This window comes from Wolffia australiana, chromosome 3 (genome assembly GCF_029677425.1).
Source record: "Wolffia australiana isolate 7733 chromosome 3, ASM2967742v1".
Lineage (NCBI taxonomy): Eukaryota > Viridiplantae > Streptophyta > Magnoliopsida > Alismatales > Araceae > Wolffia > Wolffia australiana.
In genome coordinates this window covers 21,961,794-21,970,882 of record NC_135837.1, presented here as the reverse complement: position 1 = coordinate 21,970,882, position 9,089 = coordinate 21,961,794, and positions in this window count along the sequence as shown.

The window sequence follows — 9,089 nt, the reverse complement described above, 5'->3', positions numbered from 1 at the left end:
TAAATGATTTGCGGTGAGGAAATGAACGGTATCACCTGACGGAGCGAGTTCCGTGGCCCGTCGTATGGATTCAACCTAACACCTCAGACAAAGATCTATTCGTCTGCTGGTAGAAGGTCAACCGGGTCCAGCCGGCGTGTGCACCCATAAACAAATTGCGCCTAGGACAGGTCAGCCGCAAGGCACAATAAGGCTAGACACGCACGGTGCACGTGGAGGATGGACCGCACACGAGGCCTGGAAGGTGGACGAGCATGGGCGGGCACGCGTGCGCGCACCCGTGCGGCGCTGGGCAGCGATGTGGGGCTGACGCTGTGGATGCTGGCGCACAGCGCTGTGACTATTTTGCAAGGAGAGTGGCGGGGGTGCTCTCAGGGGCTGGTGCTGATTCCCCGAAGAGAAAGAACAAATCTTGATTCCTGGACAGGATCCAAGAAATAGATTCTTGAGCGTATGGAATAAGGTCTCCCAAGAAGAGGCGTTCTTGATTCTCTTTCCTGTGCAGGGGTTTCTGAGAAAATGGGCATGATCGATGGCATGGAGACAGGTCGGCATGATGAGCTTGGACAACAATGACGGCAAGGAAGTGTTCACAACGGGCCCTTGAAGTAGCTCTTGATCGAAATTCTTGAATATCAGTTCTTGACAAAGAGGGGCGCTCCTTGCTGAGAAACAATGATAACGAACAGTGCGATGGTCTATGTGGTCGATCGCGATCTGAGTCATGGATGTAACCCACGTCTTCCCATGTTCTAGGCTCCAAACTTCTAGGACTATTGGAAACTCTAAAAGACTAGAAGAACTAAAGCCAAGAAAAAATAACATGAAGATTTTTCCAATTCCAGTCTATTTGTCCTCTTGGGCATGCCATCCTTATATAGGATCTGGGCATGCCCAATTGGGCATAACTGGAGAGAACCGTCTTGAGACGAGCGGTTCTCTCAAGATGATGAGAAAACAAAAGGTTCGAAATAGACGAGGCCAAAAACACAACAGGCCCAGTCCAGATTCCGGCGAAAGAAATTACAACAATAATGATAAAAAAGAAACAAACGAAAACAAAAGCGCTTCATCTTCATACGGAGTACTTGAACGATGCATTGCGGACGTCATCTCGTGCAACTCCGTAAGGTTGCTGGCGTCGTTCTGTCTTGATGGCAAGATGGTCCCCATCAGATTCTTTTTCATTGGAGTTCCTTTTATTTTCTTCTTTGTCTTACTTCTCATATAGGTAGATGTTACATTTCTCTTCCCATTGGTTGAAACAAGGGCTTGTCATTCTAAAGTACATCTTCTGATGTCCAAAAGATCATTCGCGTGTAACCCTTTATGCCCATGTATCAACCTAATTAGTAACTTTCATGGCCCAATAACATTTATTGACCTTTTAATTAATTAAGTATATCATCATATAGATTGACACATCAATTGATCACTAACACACCAATTGATAGGTTGTGTCTCTAACATGTGGAGTGTCAAGTTATACCGTGTTCTCTTGAAGATACAAAGGAGTTGTATCGATTTAGTCGTGGAGCCTATTTGTCATTTGTTACGATGTACATATAGTCCGTCATTCGCTCCACGCTTCTAGGATTACTTACGATATATAAAGCCTTTGATCGATCATAAAAATTAGTAACAATAGATTCATAAATCATCAAAGAACTATTCTCCAATATCCCACTACCATGGTCAAAGACTTCATCACATCATCTTCTTTTATTTATATCCTCTTATACTGTGGAAGTATGACTCAATCAAGATCACTCAATCATCTTTTGGAAATTCCTATTGCAGGTCACCTAAGAGGGCTAAGAATTCCATGATTATGAACTCATAGATGTAGTCAAAATTTAACCATTCATTGGTAATACATCCTTGGTATCTCAATAATAAGAATAAAACTCTGACATGAATCAACCTGGTCAATTCGTCTTTCAATGAATCACACAGATCAATTCATTGATATTTCTGATAGACCCAAAATGTGGCCCACAATCGTCCACATTTTAAAGTTATTTTAGGGTCTTCTCATGTGTATTGTCTCATGTACTTCATTTCTAAATGAAAAAAGTAAAAGAATAACGCATTTTAATGTAATTTTTACATATTTTATAAGTACAAGTATTTGTTTAATACAAATGTGTTTAAAACATTGTTAATATATGTGAGATTAACAATCTATTCTGTATGTCATCTATGTTGTTGGAAGGGTGAAGTAAGGGTCAAATTAGAAAATAAAAAATAAGAAAGAGATGGGAAGAAAATATACTCACATATATAAGAATGAAATAAAAAATGGTTTTTAAGTGGCTAGGCTAGCTGAAGGAGGAGCCGAAGCACACAAAGCCAATGGCCAGCAAGTGAGTGCACAATGCTCAAGCCGTCTAGCAGCCGACACACACCACCGCTAGAGGCGCACATGAGGCACCCACAGATGGGCCCCATAGAGATCCAACAGCATGCCACGAAAGCGCAACAACTTCAGTTCACAAAAGGGGAAATATTTTAATTTTGATGTAGATCATTGGTTAAGATGTTTATACCCTTTTAGGTTTTAAATTTTGTTGATAAAGGATTATGTTTCAGTGCTTCTATCAGCTCTGCATCAGGCCGGGCTGCCAAGCAAAAAGATCGATCACATCAAAAACCTTTGGTGAGTGTAATATCATTTAGTTGTACTATCAATAAGGTATCCATATGGATAAATTCAGTGAATTATTTCTCTATTGAGCTCCCACAACATTAATATCTCCATAATAATTGATATAAAATGACTTGATGAAACCATCAAATGGGTATAAACAACAAAGAATAGTCGTGGGAGATGCGGGGAATTAATGATACAACTTTTAAAATAACAAAAGGTAACTCAATTGTTGCCAATGTAGAATGATGAACAAAGGGGATACGCTAGAGGTTTAGGATCCGACATGCTCCCAATGATCTGTTAGATCTGCTCGTAGACGGACACAGTGGATGAACAGTCTCTCTCTAGACGTCTCCACAACCTCTGTTCATAAAGATACTATTCTGACATCTGAATAAAGATCCCTACTCTCACGAGGATAGTGGCTAACCCTACGTTATAGTATTCTTGTAAATGAGCAATTGGATCGGCAACGGAACAATTAATCAAGCTGATAACAGTCAAGGGGAGAGGTAAGGAGATGGAGTGACCTGTGGGCGCGAGCCAACCATAGAAGAAGAATGTAACCCAAGCGAGAGTGTTGATGGTGCCGATTGAGTTACTACTTGGCAGGCGAATGAAATCTGGATATCACATGAACCAAGATCATCCCAATTGTGCAGGTCATTCACAGTGATAGATATCAGTTGTCGGCTCCAATGGGACTGGTGTCAGTGGATTTCTTCAGTTAACGCTTCCGTCAAAACAGACAGAATTGATGACACATTCTCGATGATCGTATTAGATGATCATGGACATTCGTTGGGAGGAGTGGCAGATGGGATGTATCGGCACTGGTCTGGTGGATGATTCTCATCATTTGTAGCAGATGATTGAGGTGTGGTCGAGCATGTTGATCTCGAACAGGTTGTTCGTCCATGTTCAACAAAGGCGGAGTCAGCTGACCGCCCGAACGATTCCCCAAAAAGCCAACTATCATGTGTTTGTTATTCACTAGACAAGGTAGGGTAGTGATGCCAAAATCTGATGAAAGACAGGAAAGCAAATAAGCCACAATCTCTGAATAATGGTGGTGATGATCCTAGTAATGCCTGGTTATCACCAAGGAGGGGGTATTCGATCAAGGGTTCTGAATCTGAATATGGTAGATGGATAGTCGACGGTGATGGCGGTTGTATTACACCAAGAGACGAGAAAATGGCGGTGCTAGTGTGTTCAGAAACGATGATGCCTACCAATTTTGACCAAAAATCTCCAATGGAACTCCCAATTTCTGACCACAATCTTTATAACACAGATCTGAGACTCCACATGAACAAAACAACTATTGAGATTGCTTGTGCCTTGTGTGTGAAGGGAAAAAGAAATAAAAGAATGGAGGAAGAGGAAAAGGAAAGATTGCAAGAAGAAGCAAGATGAGCCCATTAAGATCGTTATTCTCTGCAAAATAATTCGTACATATTGGTTGTTATTTATAGTAGCTTAAGGTTATGACTATATGTACGTTATAAACTAATCAAACGATCCTAGCCAATATAACAGGCTATAACAGCTTGATGGAGCGCGCCCGAGCATCATCGACAACATGTCATCAGAGCCGTCTACACAACCATCAGCATCACTACCGGTCCATGACCAGCCCGATTGGCGTGCCAAAGCATCCGTGAAGACGCCCAGGTTCAAATACCCTGGGTAGAGCATGTCCGCACACGTGTTCCCGTTTTAATTGTTTGTTTTCACCCGTTCTTATTTTTATTTGTGTTCATCACGACGACTACATTCTAGATGTCGTGAAACATCCATAACCTTGTGTTTTCATATCCGTCCATGTCGTTTTTCATACCATTTTTATATCTCTAGTTTTCTTACCTTTGTTGTAAAAGGGGGGTCACTTAATGGGCCTCCCTTATGGTCTTCTTGTAAGGGCCCATCATGGCCCTATATAAGGCCATGGTAAGCCCTGCATTCAAAGTCAGATCTGAAGTTGTGTTGCAGTTACATTGTGGTGCCAGATCTCACCCAAGAAGGAGAAGAAGGAAAGGGAAGAGGGAGGAAGAGGAAGAGAGAAAGAAGAAGAGGCAAAAGCCACTACCTCCGTGCATTGTTGGTAACCTCCTTTGGCCACTCGGCGTGTGCCCCAGGTAGCTGAAAGTCCATGACACTGCCGTCCCTGCACTGTTTCACAGCGTAAGTACGAGGAAAGGGAAGGAAAAATGATTGCACCCTCGCCTTCTGTTCCGTGTCCACCGGCCATCTCTGTTTGTCGTGCAGCTGAAAGTCCGCCGCGTCGTCACCTGAAGATTGCCCGGTCAATCACCCCATCACCTAGTTGGGTACTTTGATCAGTTGATATTCCCCAGTGTCGAACGTCTGTGTTACTCTTTGCTCGCCAATCGTGTTGCATGCGTAACCGCTTACGCCAGCCCACTGAACACCAGCACCTCCCGAACTTCACCATTTGCCGAGTCCACCCGGCCCCCATGCGCCGTCAATGAGATGCGCTGATGCGCCCACTTTTGTTGATAGTCGGTTCACGCATGCCACTGACCATTGATCACGGGACGCACTTGATACGCGCATGCCCACGTGCACCCTACGGCTGGTTACGTGTGAACCATTTTCACCTGCAGCTGCACGTGCTGTTGCTCGTGGGTTCTGGGTGTCACCCCTCCTGCTCACACATTTGAGGGCCACCCTCAACCATACACATTCAATGTGCGCGCGTGCTCCCATGTGCCATCTCAACCGCTATTGAAATTGATTGTCCCTGCGCCCACACCGCAGTCGGAACCATTTACCTGTGTGCCACCTGCTTACCTACGTGCCTTCTAAGCCACTGTCGCTCCTACGTCGTCGCGCCGCCTCGCCTTTATCGGCCATTACTCAAGCTCGCATTCATCGTCGTGCTGTCTACCGCCTCTCACATCTGCTGTTTGACTCCACCTGTGCTGACCCATCGTCAGGTCAACCCACTGAACTCAACCGTTTGCTTGAGCCGACCACTTCTGCTCTTTGCTCCAACATCTCCTACACCGTCTCCACCGCACCCGCTTGCTTCGTCCCATGCACCGACAAAGATATTGACGACGAGCGTCACCACCGCCGAGGTACGATGTTTCCCTTGCTCGTCCATTATATTACTTCTTTTAGTATATTTTCGACTGCACTCCACCACGCTCGGGTTAGTTTAGGTGAGAGACTTTTATCGAGAAAACTATGAAGTTGAGAGTCTTCCTAGGCATGGGTTGAGCCCGTCTGTTACTGTGTGAGCCCCTGCGGACTTGTTCCATTCGGCACCGTAGTCGACATTGTCATTCCAACGAGGGTCAGATCACCATCACCATCACCGGATGCCTGCTTCGGAGCTTGGAGTTTGGCAAATCACCACGATTTGGGGCCTGCACTACTTTCTCCTAGGTTACATTGCATCACACAGTTACATTCACTTTGTGAATTTACCTGTCGGACGATGCCATCAACGATGTCCAACATCACGACAATATCGACTTAATTCCTAACCATCTATCTATTTTCCTATCTACAATAAATCCTAACTGTCTATATGTTTTCCTATCTATATTGAATCTCAGCAGTTTATCTATTCCTCTATTAATCCTATTTTTCTAAGTCTATTAAAGAGTATAAGGTACGTGTTCGTTTATTACTATACTACTCTTATTAATGTTCCTATTGGCTGGCGCTTTGTTGACATGGCTTGACTGGCAAGTAAAACTCCTCAATACCCCCTCGCAAGTTCATCGGCGTCGCATATGACGTTGAGCTTGTCCCTGGGAAAACAAAAAAAAAAATTTGAAAGGGGTTTAGTTAGAGAGTCTGCTAATCAATGATCACTGCTGATGAATTGGATCTGAATAGCCTTGGCTGCAACTTGTTCTAGTACGTAGTAATAGTCAATCTGTAGGTGTTTCATGCGGGCATGAAACGCGGGATTTGGTTCTAGATATGCAGCTCCCACATTATCACACTATAAGGTTGGTACCGATTGAGTAGGAATTCGAAGTTCTTTGAGTAATGACTGAATCCACAGTACTTCTGTAGTTGCATTGGCTATCGCTTTACATTGAGCTTCCGTGCTTGATCTAGCCATTGTTGGGTGTTTCTTTCAACTCCATGAGACAAGATTTTCACCTACATAGATCAAACAGGCTCCTTTTGATCTTCTATCCTCTTGATCACCTGCCCAATCAGAATCACTAAAGGCACTAATACTTGAGTCAGATTTTTTGTAAATAAGAAAACCATGAAGAATACTTCCCTTCAGATATCAGATCTGTTGTTTTGAGAGCATTCAATAACTTAAAGTTAGAGAGTGTATTTCATGGCATGCTTTAGTAACATCAAAGGCTATATCAGGTCTCGTCAATGTCAGATATTGTGGAGCTTCAACAATTTGTCTATATGCAGTATCACATACAGGATCTGTTGTTTTGTCTTGAACTTTGTTGGTTGTAGACAAAACAACTGGGCTGGATACAGGTTTAGAATTTTCCATTTGTGATCTTTAAAGAATAGATTATAGATATCATGATTGTGATGGAATAAATCCTTCACGATGAGGAACTAATTTTATTCCAAGAAAATGTTTAGCATGACCAAGATTTCAAATTTCAAATTGTTTGTTCAACTTACAATGATATGATTTATTTCATGACTTTCAAGATACATTATTTATATATTATCAACATAGATTAAAAACAGGAATTCCAACTGATTTAAAAAACAAAGAAGTGTCAGTTTTTATCCTAAAAATTTAAGAGACAGTAATGAAGAAGACAATTTATGAAATCATGCTCGAGGAGACTGTTTCACACCATGTATTGATTTTTTAAGCATAAAGATGAAATCAGGATAACATCAATTTTTAAATCCTAGCGGTTGTTCCATGTGCACATTTTCATTTAAATGACCATGAAGGAATGCAGCAAATATATCAAGTTGATGTATCTTCCAATTTTTACTAATAGCTAAGGACAACAATAAACGTATTGTAGTGTGTTTGATTACAGGACTAAATGTCTCTGTGAGATCAAACCCTTCTTCCTGGTTAAATCCCTTGACCGCTAGACGAGCTTTGTATCCATCAGTAGCTCCATCTGATTTTATTTCAATTTGTAAACCCTTGTACAACCTCATACGTGTAGGTTTTGATTTCTTGGAACTAATTTTCAAGTATTATTTTGAATAAGAGCATAATATTCTTCTTTCATTGCTTGCATCCAATTTTTATCTTTAGATGCAGTAGTGTAATAAGTTGTTTCTATACTATTTAGACATGTAGTTAAACATGTAGGTATGGGATGTCTAATAGCAGTAAAAGTTAAATGATTCCTCTCTTGATGTGTATCCCCTTGTAGATACACATCACTAGTTTCCTTATTTTCATTTGGACTCCTGGTTTAGGTGTGGTCAAAAGTACTGGATATTTTAGAAAGGTCAGTATTAGTTTTATGTAAAGTCTTGGATAGATGTGGACAATTTTCTTCTTGGGAAACATCATTGTTCAGATTTGTTACCCATTTAGATAATAACTGAGCGTTATTATCATGTTTCATAATGTGATCTGGTATCAACGATGTGTTTTGGATTCTGTCAATGCGTGAAATTTTAGATACATTTATTTGAGGGAAATTTTTCTAGTGAGCTTGAGCATTTACTCGGTAATAAATTGTCAGCATAGAGGAGAATATGTTCGTAGAAAATAACATGCCCAGAAATGTAAATTTTACTTGTCTGAAGTGAGAGACATCTGTATCCAAGATGTAAAGAGCGATGTCCCAATAGAACACATTTTTCTGAAGAAGCATCCAGCTTATTTCTTGGACATGGTCTCAAAAGTGGGGAGCATTGATATTCAAAGGTTATAAAAAAGTGTAATCAGGTTATTTTTAAACAGTATTCGAAAGGAGATTTGTTGTCCAAAACTGGTGTTGGCAGTCTGTTGATGAGATATGTAGACGTGGCTACTGCTTCATCCCGGAATTCTTTTTGTATAGATGCATGATGGAGCATAGCAAGAGCTGTGTCTACGACATGCCTATGTTTTCTTTCTTCTGTACCATTTTGTTCAGGAGTATGCGGACAAGATACTCTGTGAACAATTCCTTGTGTTTTCAGATATGAATGAAGAGACTGAAATTATTCTTCGCCCCAATCTGATTGAAAAATTTTAATCATAATAGATAATTGATTTTATATTCCCTTTTTAAACTCAGCGAACTTTTCCAGTACTTCATTTTTTTTTTCAGAGGATATAACCAGGTGTATTAGCTATAATCGTCAATGAATACAACATAATATGGAAAAGCAAAATTTGATACTATAGGTGCCGGTTCCCACAAATTGGAATGAACAATTTCAAGTGGTTGTTTGGATTTGTTGTTAGTGATATTAAATGGTAGCTCATGAGATTTAGAGA